The sequence below is a fragment of the Mustelus asterias genome, unplaced genomic scaffold, assembly GCF_964213995.1.
Source record: "Mustelus asterias unplaced genomic scaffold, sMusAst1.hap1.1 HAP1_SCAFFOLD_250, whole genome shotgun sequence".
NCBI lineage: Eukaryota > Metazoa > Chordata > Chondrichthyes > Carcharhiniformes > Triakidae > Mustelus > Mustelus asterias.
Genome location: NW_027590219.1, coordinates 1 through 10,142, shown reverse-complemented (window position 1 = coordinate 10,142; position 10,142 = coordinate 1). Strand labels below are relative to the sequence as shown.

Sequence of the window (10,142 nt, the reverse complement as noted above, 5' to 3'; positions counted from 1 at the left end):
CAGCACAGGATAGAAATTCAGAACAGACGATTCTAGTTTCTATGGAACATTCTTTCCTCTCTCATTCCCCAAAAGCTGTAAATCTCCATCCCACACACTCTCCCTCCATTCTCACTCTGCTGTATCTAATATTCACCCTCCCAATTCTCCTGAAGGTGCTGATTGAGGCTGATTGACAGATCCATGCTCACTGCTTCCTGTCCTGGGTAGTTTAACAACACCAGGTTAAAGTCCAACAGGGTGGCACGGTAGCACAGTGGTTAGCACTGCTGCTTCACAGCTCCAGGGTCCTGGGTTTGATTCCCGGCTCGGGTCACTGTCTGTGTGGAGTTTGTACATTCTCCTCGTGTCTGCGTGGGTTTCCTCCGGGTGCTCCAGTTTCCTCCCACAGTCCAAAGATGTGCAGGCCAGGTTAAAAATTGTTGATTGGCCAGGTTAAAAATTGCCCCTTAGTGTCCTGAGATGCGTAGGTTAGAGGGATTAGTGGGTAAATATGTGGGGGTCGGGCCTGGGTGGGATTGTGGTCGGTGCAGACTCGATGAGCCGAATGGCCTCCTTCTGCACTGTAGGGTTTCTATGTTTATTTGGTAGCAAAAGCCACAAGCTTTCGGAGCCTTAAGCTCCTTCTTCAGGTGAGTGGGAATTCCTCACCTGAAAGGGGGAGAAAAGAAAGTGTTTTACTCACAGATGCTGGCCTCTTTTAAGGACTGTTTAACTGTGTCCATTGCACTACTGAACCCTTTAAAATCACAGAACGAGTTTAACAAAAGCAGTCCAACAGTTACTATCCCACAGGAGGAATGCTGAGGACAAGAGGGAGATTGAATCTGTCCACTCCCCAAAGGCCTGGGGCTGCGCATGTCCAAGGGAGAGGGGAAGCTGCGCATGTGCGGTGGGGACCTCTCCCCCCCCCCCCCCCACCGCGAACATTCTAACGTGCTGACCAATGGGAACTCTGGAGGACCGGAAGTTCTCTGCTCCTCCAGCCAATCAGAGCTCCCCCATGGTCTGAATGCGGAAGTTGCACAATGAGCTTGTTCAGCTGCTCATTCCTGCCCAGCGAAGCTGCTGCTCTCTCTCTGAATGGAGATTGAGCTTCAGACAGACTCAACCTTCCTCCTGTCGGCACCATCTGTGAGAGTGTGGGTCAGTGGCGCAATGGATAACGCGTCTGACTACGGATCAGAAGATTCCAGGTTCGACTCCTGGCTGGCTCGATGTCAATTTGAAAAATAGTTTGTGAGCTCCTTTTGACCTAAAAGAGGCCAACATCTGTGAGTAAAACACTTTCTTTTCTCCCCTTTTGCGTTTCTTTTGCATTCTGGGGGAAATTGGGGACTTGTTGAATTTTTAACTTCCAGGTCACCACTCGCTGCCGAAATAAAAATCCTCCTCACATTCTTCATGTATCTGTAACCAGGTAATACAGTGCATTACACACAGCATCAGTCTGCTCATTTATGGCCAAATGTAAAACTTTAACGTGGCTGTCAGCTTGAAGATTAATCATGGATCATTTGCACTTCCACAACCCCCTGAGGCAGCGGCTTCCAGGTAATGACCTTTCTGCACCAAAATAAAATTCTTCCCCACATCCTTCTCCTTCTCCCAATCCAGTTATCCAGTCCCACATATGGCACAGATTTTAATTTCTAGCACGTAGGCCGGACGTTACACGTAGGTTTTCAGATCTCTGTGTCCAATATAGAAAGTGGTCAGCATGGATCCGTTAATCAGCCTGAATCAGCACCTTCAATAGACTTGGGAGGTTGTATACTCAGGAGAGCAGAGTGAGAATTGAGGGAGAGTGTGTGGGATGGAGATTGACAGCTTTTGGGGAATGAGAGAGGAAAGAATGTTCCATAGAAACTAGAATTGTCTGTTCTGAATTTCTATCTTGTACTGACAGTGATGTCTGTTGTAAATTCCTTTCATAGATATCAGGAGGTGAGAACTTACAGACAGAAATTTCAAACTAAACATCACATTAAGATTTGACAGAGTCATTCGATTTATTGGGACCTGAATATCATTGACCTTTGAATCTAGAAAAGCAATGTTTGTCTGATCTGTTTGCTTCAGGAGATTTTAAACATCAGTGTGACTGGAACACACCCGAGTGAGAGTGTTCCAGTCCACTGATAGTGGGAAGAGCTTTTGCACCGTTTACAGTGAAGAGAGATCGTACACGTGTTCTGTGTGGACAAGGATTCAACTGATCATCAAACCTGGAGAGTCACAAGGACACCCGCATCATGGAGAAACTGTGGAAATGTGACGATTGTGGACAAGGATTCATGTTGCCCTGTGATTTGGAAATTCATCAACGCAGTCACACTCGGGAGAGACCCTTCACTTGCTCAGTCTGTGGGAAGGGATACATTAAGTTCTCCCACCTGCTGAGTCACAATCTCACTCACACCAATGAGAGACCCTTTAAATGCTCTGACTGTGGGAGCGGATTCAAAAGCTCTGGAGAACTGGGGTCCCACCAGCGCATTCACACTGAGGAGAGACCGTTCAGCTGCTCTCACTGCACAATGAAATTTAAATGGTCATCCACACTGCGGAGACATCAGCGGGTTCACACCGGGGAGAGACCGTTCAGCTGCTCCATGTGTGGGAAGGGATTCTCTCGGTCCTCCGAACTGCGGGCACACCAACGGATTCACACTGGGGAGAGACCGTTCACCTGCAATGTGTGTGGGAAGGGATTCTTTCGGTCATCCGCCCTGCTGACGCACAAAGTCACTCACACCAATGAGAGACCCTTTAAATGCTCTGACTGTGAGAGTTGCTTCAAAAGTCCTCGGGATCTGATGTCCCACCAGCGCATTCACACTGAGGACAGACCGTTCAGCTGCTCTCTCTGCACAATGAGATTTAGATCATCATCAAACCTGCGGAACCACCAGCGAGTTCACTCCGGGGAGAGACCATTCACTTGCTCTGACTGTGGGAAGGGATTCACACAGTTATCCGCCCTGCTGACACACCAGCGAGTTCACACCGGAGAGAGGCCTTTCACCTGCTCTGTGTGTGGGAAGGGATTCACTAATTTACCCAACCTGCTGAGTCATAAAGTCACTCACACCAGTGAGAGGCCCTTTAAATGCTCGGACTGTGGGAGCGAATTCAAAATTTCTGGGGAACTGGTGTCCCACCAGCGCATTCACACTGAGGACAGACCGTTCAGCTGCTCTCTCTGCACAAAGAGGTTTAAGAGGTCATCCACACTGCAGAGACACCAGCGAGTTCACACCAGGGAGAGACCATTCATCTGCTCTGTGTGTGGGAAGGGATTCAGTCAGTCATTCACCCTGCTGACACACCAGCGTCTTCACACCGAGGAGAGACCATTTACCTGCACCGAGTGTGGGAAGGGATTCACTCAGTCATCCACCCTGCTGACTCACCAGCAAGTTCACAGCGGGGAGAGACCGTTCACCTGCTCCGAGTGTGGGAACAGATTCACTCGGTTATCTAGCCTGCAGAGACACAAAGTCACTCACTCCCAGGAAAGACCCTTTAAATGCTCCGACTGTGGGAGTGGCTTCAAAATTTCTGAGCATCTGATAGATCACCAGCGCATTCACACTGGGGAGAGACCGTTCAGCTGCTCTCACTGCACAAAGAGGTTTGGAAGGGCATGCACACTGAGGAGACACCAGCGGGTTCACACTGGGAGAGACCATTCACCTGCTCTGTGTGTGCGGAAGGATTCTCTCGATACCCCAGCTGCTGATGCACAATGTCCCTCACACCCAGGAGAGATCCTTTAACTGCTCTGACTGTGGGAGTGGTTTCAAAAGCTCTCAGGAACTGATGATCCACCAGTCCATTCACAGCTGCTGTGTGTGGGAAGAAATTCACCAGTTCATCCCTCCTGCTGAGACACCAGCGAGTTCACAAGTGATGACAGGGGTTGGGTTCTGCTGTTATTGCTGCTGTTAATCACATCCAGGACTGAACCATGTTCATTCTGACAGTTGGTGAAGTGGGAGGGTCGGAGGGTTTCTTTCTGCTGGACTGGCCGCTCTCACAATTTTGCTTCCAGTGGGTTGATGCTCTCTGAGCCTGGGAGAGCACATTTCCACTGAAATGACCCACACAAACCGACGAAGAACATTTATTTTATCCTGGATAGTAAATAATGTTTTTCCTCCCACTACAAGTAGATCTACAGTAAGTACATTTGTCTCTGTTCCATTGAGTCTACAGCACAGGGCCAGGCCAGTCGGCTCAATTGGTCTGTGTCAGTATTTATGCTCCACATGAACCTCCACCCACCCCTCTTCATCTCCCCCCATCAGCATATCCTTCTATTCCTTTCTCCCTCATGTGTGTATCTAGCTTCCCCTTCAATGTATTCATGCTGTTCACCTCAACCACTCACTTGCTGGGTAAAGAGGTTTCTCACTGAACTCCCTATTGGATTATTGAACCCCTTTATGATCGTATCAGGTCACCCTTCAGTCTTCTCTTTTCTCGAGAAAAGCAGCCCCAGCCTTTCCTGAAGGTTAAATGCTCTCAGTTCTGGGATTATTCTTGTGAATCTTTGTTGCTCCTTCTCCAGTGCCTCTATTTCCTTTTTCTAAATGGAGATCACAAATGTTGACAGTGCTCCCAGTGTAGCCGAACCTGGTTCTAAACAAGTTGAACAGAACCTCCCTGCTATTCAATTCTATCCCTCTAGAATGGAACCCTATACATGGGCCCCACACTTTAGGAAAGATGTGAAGTCCTTAGAGAGGGTGCAGAGGAGATTTACGAGAATGACTCCAGGGATGAGGGACTTCAGTGAGTTGGAGGGAGTGGAACAGCTGAAATTTCTCTCTTTAGATCAGACAGGCATTAGGATTGGGAATGGGGCCATTCAGCCCATTGAGTCCATGCTGGCTCTCTGTAGATCAAACTGTTGCCCTGTTCTCTCTCCGTGTCCCTGCGGATTTATTTCCCTGAAGTTCCCATCCAATTTCCTTTTGGAAACATTCCATTATCTCTGCTTCAGCCGCTCGTGAGAAGTGAGTCCCAGATATTTACCACTTCAAATGCAAACGAGGAGCAGAGAGCACAAAAGGAGGCGGTGTGACCCATTGTGCCCCTGCTGCCTCTTCAAACATTCTCAGCAACAAGGTCAAGGAAGGCATGTTAAATTCTAACATGTGACTGGAGCTTTATTTTAAAAATGAATGTTGGATTCACCTGCATGCTTGTGGAAGATGCATTGCTGGCAGGAATTGTCTGAACTAAGAATTTCTTCTATTAATTTGATCAGTTGGAGGACATTATATTCTGTCAAATCTGGCTCAAGAGTAAGGTTGATTGCTCAGTTCAAGTAAGAAGGAAAGCTATTGGCTTGCAGCAAGTGTCTTTTCAAACCAGTATATCTTGTATTAACCTTATTCAGTTGTGGGACATGGACGTCGCTGGCTGGCCAACATTTATTGCTCATCCCTAGATGCCCTTGTTCAGAGGGCAGTTGAGAGTCAACCACATTGTATGAACCAAATGTGTTCATTAAATATTACTGTATTTAGAACAAAGAACAAAGAAAATTACAGCACAGGAACAGGCCCTTCGGCCCTCCAAGCCTGCACCGACCATGCTGCCTGACTTAACGAAAACCCCCTACCCTTCCGGGGACCATATCCCTCTATTCCCATCCTATTCATGTATTTGTCACGATGCCCCTTAAAAGTCACTACCGTATCGCTTCCACTACCTCCCCCAGCAACGCGTTCCAGGCACCCACTACTCTGTGTAAAAAATCTGCCTTGTACATCTCCTTTAAACCTTGCGCCTCGCACCTTAAACCTGTGCCCCCCAGTAATTGACTCTTCCACCCTGGGAAAAGGCTTCTGACTATCCACTCTGTCCATGCCTCTCATAATCTTGTAGACTTCTATCAGGCCGCCCCTCAATCTCCGTCGCTCCAGTGAGAACAAACCAAGTTTCTCCAACCTCTCCTCATAGCTAATGCCCTCCATACCAGGCAACATCCTGGTAAATCTTTTCTGTACCCTCTCCAAAGCCTCCACCTCTTTCTGGTAGCGTGGCGACCAGAATTGAACACTATGTTTCAAGTGCGGCCTAACTAAGGTTCTATAAAGCTGCAACATGACTTGCCAATTTTTAAACTCAGTGCACTGGCCGATAAAGGCAAGCATGCTGCATGCCTTCTTGACGACCTTCTCCACCTGCATTGCCACCTTCAGTGACCTGTGTACCTGTACACCCAGATCCCTTTGCCTATCAATACTCATAAGGGTTCTGCCATTTACTGTATATTTCCTATCTGTATGAGACCTTCCAAAATGCATTACCTCACATTTGTCTGGATTAAACTCCATCTGCCATCTCTCCGCCCAAGTCTCCAACCGATCTATATCCTGCTGTATCCTCTGCTGGTCCTCATCGCTATCCGCAAATCCTCCAACCTTTGTGTCGCCCGCAAACTTACTAATCAAACCAGTTACATTTTCCTCCAAATCATTTGTGCATATTACAAACAGCAAAGATCCCAGCACTGATCCCTGGGGAATGCCACTTGTCACAGCCCTCCATTCAGAAATGCATTCTTCCACTGATACCCTCTGTCTTCTTTGACCACGCCAGTTTTGTATCCACGTAGCCAGCTCACCTCTGATCCCATGCGACTTCACCTTGTGCATCAGTCTGCCATGAGGGACCTTGTCAAAGGCCTTACTGAAGTCCATGTAGCCAACATCCACTGCCCTACCCTCATCAATCATCTTCGTCACTTCCTCGAAAAACTCGACCAAGTTCGTGAGACACGACCTCCCCTTCACAAAACCATGTTGCCTCTCACTAATACGTCCACTTATTTCCAAGTGGGAATAAATCCTGTCTCGAAGAATCCTCTCCAATAATTTCCCTATTACTGATGTAAGGCTCACCGGCCGGTAATTACCTGGATTATTCTTGCTACCCTTCTTAAACAAAGGAACAACATTGGCTATTCTCCAATCCTCTGGGACCTCCCCTGTCGCCAGTAAGGATACAAATATTTCTCTCAAGGCCCCAGCAATTTCCTCCCTTGCCTCCCTCAGTATTCTGGGGTATATCCCATCAGGCCCTCGGGACTTGTCTACCTTAATGTTTCTCACGAACCCCAATACCTCCTCCTTTTTGATCTCAACATGACTCAAACTATCTGCACATCCTTTCTCAGACTCATCATCCACCAAGTCCTTTTCTTTGGTGAATACTGACGCAAAGTACTCATTTAATACTTCGCCCATTTCCTCTGGCTCCGCGCATAGATTCCCTCCCTTGTCCTTGAGTGGGCCAACCCTCTCCCTGGCTACCCTCTTGCTCTTTATATATGTATAAAAAGCCTTGGGATTTTCCTTAATCCTGCTGGCCAATGCTTTTTCGTGACCCCTTTTAGCCCGCCTTACTCCTTGCTTAAGTTTCTTTCTACTTTCCTTGTATTCCACACTTGCTTCATGTGTTCCCAGCCTCCTAGCTTTGACAAATGTTTCGTTTTTCTCTTTGACGAGGCTCACAATATCTCTCATTATCCAAGGTTCCCAAAACTTGCCATACTTATCCTTCACCCTTACAGGAATGTGCTGGTCCTGAATCCCTATCAACTTACACTTGAAAGCCTCCCACACGCCAGATGTTGATTTGCCCTCAAACATCTGCCCCATCTGGTAGCTATTTATTAGCTACCAGTCATGAACAGATGAGAAATTAATGAGCCTTAATTGAGTTATAGTTAATCAATGAATCAGTCGTTATAGTAAAAGATTGAGTTTTATTTGCTGTAAGAGTTTAATTGCTGTGTATGTAAAGAATGTGCAATGAGGATAAATGTACTGGCGAGAGAGACCTTCAAGCTCTGATTAGCCTCAACATTTGAAACTGTGTGAATAAGGGATTGTATAGAATCAGCTAAAGGGATAGTATGAACCAGTTCTATTGTATTCCTGTCTAAGATAATAAGAGGTGGTGGTGTTAGTAATTGAGGATCCAGTTAAATTAATCTAGTGGTCAAATTGACCAATTGTCATGATACAACAGGCCCAACTCTGACGTGAAGTAATCGTCACTTTGTGGATAAAAGTAGAGGTTCTGAACGTCTTCCTTGCGAGCCAAATACTGAAAACTCCCGAGGCTGAGTTCCAAGGAAATTACTGTCAGAGAAGGAACCAGACTCCCAAGGCTGAATTCCACAAGAATTCCTGTCAAAGAAGGAGCCAGAGAGGGTTACGTTTCTACGGACTGATCACCCGCATGAAGTTGTAAAAATCAATGTCTTAAAGTTTATTTATTAGTCTCTCTATTAGTGCGATGCCCATGGCAGTTTCCCAACTGGGGCGCAGGCCCCGTTATTCTCAGCTAATATTAGCCCTCAACTCCATCGCCTGGCTGTCATTGACACGAGCAATAGAGACAGAAAGGTGCCCAGGCTCAAATGGGAAGTCGAAATGTGTGCCTTTAAATGAACTGTTAGGATCTCTGATGATCAACAATTTAAAAAAAAATTCTAAACCCAGTGAGTAAATTAAAGAATGACATGACAAAACTTCAAGTTTATGGCGTTTACTCCAACAAACTGGAAGCAACAATGATTAAACACTTTTTTATAGGGAACATCGCCCTTAAGCTGTAAAATTAAACTTTGCCCTTTTACTCTTAACACCATTAAATATCCACTCAATGGATATATTTTACCCTGCCTTGGAATGTTGACACTCTTTCTCCAAAAACCAGCCCAAAGTGATTCTTTACTCCTCAACAGTTTATTTCCATTGTTTTCCTTTTCCAGTCGGGCAACCTTTAATCCCAGAACTGTCCTTCACAGTGATGGTTCTCCTGGACATTTTCCCACGAACACAAGCAAGGCGAATCTTCCAGCCTTGGTTCAGAATTCTCAGAAATCTGTGACCAACATTCGACATCGGAGCAGAAATCGGCCATTTGGCCCTTTGAGTTTCCTCCACCGTTTATTTACATCATGGCTGATCTTTTTGTGTTGCGTTCTCGTGCTATACCCGATACTTTTGATGCCCTTATCCAACAAGAATTAGTATAAAGGCAAAATTCTGCTGTTGTTGGAATCTGAAACAAAAACAGAAAATGCTGGACAATCTCAGCAAGTCTGACAGCATCTGCAGAGAGAGAATGGAGGCAACATTTTGAGTCAGGATTACTCTTTGTCAGAGGTGAAGACAAGGAAAATCGGACAAAATTGGGAAGCAATCTATTAAACCTCCTCTGAACCACTTTCAATGCATTTGTATCATTTCTTAAATAGGAGACAAAGCTGCACCGAATGTTCAAGATGCAGTCTCAGCAACGCCCTGTATAACTGAAGCAGAACATCTTTACTCCGAGGTTCACTTTCTCTCGTAATAAAGGATAACATTCCATTTGTCAGAACTTTGATTTATTTGAACTAAGATTTATGGGGGTTCTCTTGTTTACAATAACCTCCCTAATCGTAAATCACACCGGGTTCCAGTGTCTTAACCATATGGTAAGAAAGAACACATTAAATGGTGAATTCAGAAAGTTTATTTATCATTAAAAATGTAACAAGTCAGAAAGATAAAAACGGAGTGTCGATTAACAGTTAATAGAGAAAGTTTAACATTAACAATTGAACAGACTTCTCTCCATCCCTCTCAGACCAGGACATGAAGTGACCGCTCCAAAAACATGGATAACTTGTAAAACCAACAGCTCTCAACACCTCTCTGTAAACATCTCTCCCTCCACCTCTCTCTACCAAATTGCCTTCTCAAGACCACTTTTTTATACTTTAAAAATGCCGAAAGCCCATCTTAGCCAATTCCCATAAATCTTCAATTATAAACTAAAATAGACATGAGTTTTCAGATGATTTGAAAAGAAATGAACTGTCTGCTGAAAGGGTTAACTTTTCTACAGAACCTAAAGGGATGGGGAGTGAGCAGCAAACACTTGGCCCTCAATAATACCACTTTACACAAGTATAAAAATCAAAACAAACTCGATTGTAAACTTCATCTCTTAATTTTTTTGTTATATTCCAGAACCTAATTATTTTCATTTGATCAGTTTTTGTTAGGGATGGACAACTTCTGTTCTTTATAAACTGATTCACTCATTTTGTTTATTCTACATGG

General features: G+C 45.4%; 1 non-coding gene across 1 annotated transcript; it reads left to right on the top strand.

The window, feature by feature from the left end:
- The first annotated feature begins 1,144 nt into the window (after nucleotides 1–1,144).
- trnar-acg (transfer RNA arginine (anticodon ACG)) lies at nucleotides 1,145–1,217 on the top strand. The gene has a single exon. It is a non-coding gene; the product is annotated as a tRNA-Arg (tRNA).
- The last annotated feature ends 8,925 nt before the right edge of the window (nucleotides 1,218–10,142 follow it).